Below are 2,172 nucleotides of genomic sequence, written 5' to 3' on the forward strand. Positions count from 1 at the left end.
CTGGAATAACAGAGATATATTATATAAAAACAAACCACTCTTCTTTGAGGGTTGGGTACTTAATCAGATTCTGCTGGTGGATCAGCTGTTTAATGGAGGGGGGGGGGCAACTTTTCACTTCCAGTGAGTTTTTATCAACATATGACATTCCTGTTACGCCGAGAGAATTCAAGATTGTATTTGACGCCATTCCATCAGGCACAATAATGCTGTTCAGATCTGCTGGTAGACTTCCTCCTACTGCTGTCTCCCCCCCGATGTGTCTTCAGATCTGCTGGTAGACTTCCTCCTACTGCTGTCTCCCCCCCGATGTGTCTTCAGATCTGCTGGTAGACTTCCTCCTACTGCTGTCTCCCCCCCGATGTGTCTTCAGATCTGCTGGTAGACTTCCTCTACTGCTGTTCCCCCCGATGTGTCTTCAGAGCTGGGTAGACTTCCTCCTACGCTGTCTCCCCCCGATGTGTCTTCAGATCTGCTGGTAGACTTCCTCCTACTGCTGTCTCCCCCGAGTTGTCTTCAGATCTGCTGGTAGACCTCTCTATGCTGTCTCCCCCCCGATGGTCTCAGATCTGCTGGTAGATTCCTCTACTGCTGTTTCCCCCGATGTGTCTTCAGATCTGCTGGAGACTTCTCTACTGCTGTCTCCCCCCGATGTGTTTAGATCTGCTGGTAGACTTCTCCTATGCGTCCCCCCCCCCGATGTGTCTTCAGACTTGTGTCAGACCGATGTGTCTTCAGATCTGTGGCAGACTTCCTCCTACTGCTGTCCCCCCCCCCCCCCCCCCACACCCACTGGTCTTCAGATCTGCTGAGACTTTCCTACTGCTGTCCCCCCCCCCCCCCCCCCGATGTGTCTTCAGATGCTGGCAGACTTCTCCTACTGCTGTCGTCCCCCCCCCCCCCCCCGATGTGTCTTCAGACTTGTGTCAGACCGATGGGTCTTCAGATCTGCTGGCAGACTTCCTCCTACTGCTGTCCCCCCCCCCCGATGTGGCTGAGTCACCAGTTGGAAAAATCTGCTTTTCTCAACTTCCTCGAAATAATAAGAAAGTCCGTGCTTTATTTCAGAGAGAAATTGTTTCAACTCCAAATGTTACATTTTATTGGAACCGATTTGTTAATGACATTGACTGGAAAAAGGTTTGGATGATTCCTCACAAACACCTGGTAGTGAACAAGGTGAAAGAAGTGTCGTTTAGAATAATTCACAGATACTACCCTGCCAGTCATTACATGCTGAAATTTAAAAGAGACATTAATGCAAACTGTTCTTTCTGTGAAGATCACCCAGAAACTGTTTTACACCTTTTTTTGGTATTGTTCATACTCCAGAAGATTTTGGCAACACCTCAGCAGATTTATCATTGACGGTATCTATAAAGACTTTGCCCTATTATGGGAAAACGTTGTATTTTGTTTTTATAGAACTCAAAGTAAAGAAAAGATGTTTTTTGTTATAAATGTATTAATCCTTTTGGCCAAATTTCATATTCACAAATGTAAATTCAGTTCTAAAAAACCTAATTTTACTCTTTTTTTCCATGATGTTGTGCATTATATAAATCTGATCTCGGGCTCCCATGACAAGAAGGCAGCTAAAACTGTCAGCATATGGTCCTCCTTATCTCTCTAGTGACCTTTAAGCTTCCCCTGGCAAATTGTACTGTAATATTATGTTTGTTGTGTTTTGTATTTTTTGCAATAAAGATGGCTTTTAAAAAAAAATAGGCTGAGTACGAATAATTTATTTATAGTCTATATGCGTTAAATATATCGGTCCAACCAGGGTTACGTGGACTAATATGTTAATGAAATGAATTATGAAAAAATGAATTATGAATATGACTCCATTCAACTGAATGAGGCAGTTCTTCTCTGATTTCAGACGTCCTGGCTAGGCCTAATCCACTGGGAATCTTGTGTGAATGTATTTTTTAAGAAGTTCTTTTTAACTACAGGTAGAGTGGGGGCCCGGTTTGAAACTAACTAGTCTTATATTTGAATTTCTCCAGGTTGCTGTTAGCAATTATCTATGTTTAGCTATTTGAATCCTAAAAAAGGAATGATGAATATTGATGCAGGCAGTTCTGTACTAATATGAATACATGGATGATGACATGGAAGTTTAGAGCATTACTAAACAAAGATTGAAGTAATGGGGGGGGGGGGGGG

Source organism: Etheostoma spectabile, chromosome 6, assembly GCF_008692095.1.
Source record: "Etheostoma spectabile isolate EspeVRDwgs_2016 chromosome 6, UIUC_Espe_1.0, whole genome shotgun sequence".
NCBI lineage: Eukaryota > Metazoa > Chordata > Actinopteri > Perciformes > Percidae > Etheostoma > Etheostoma spectabile.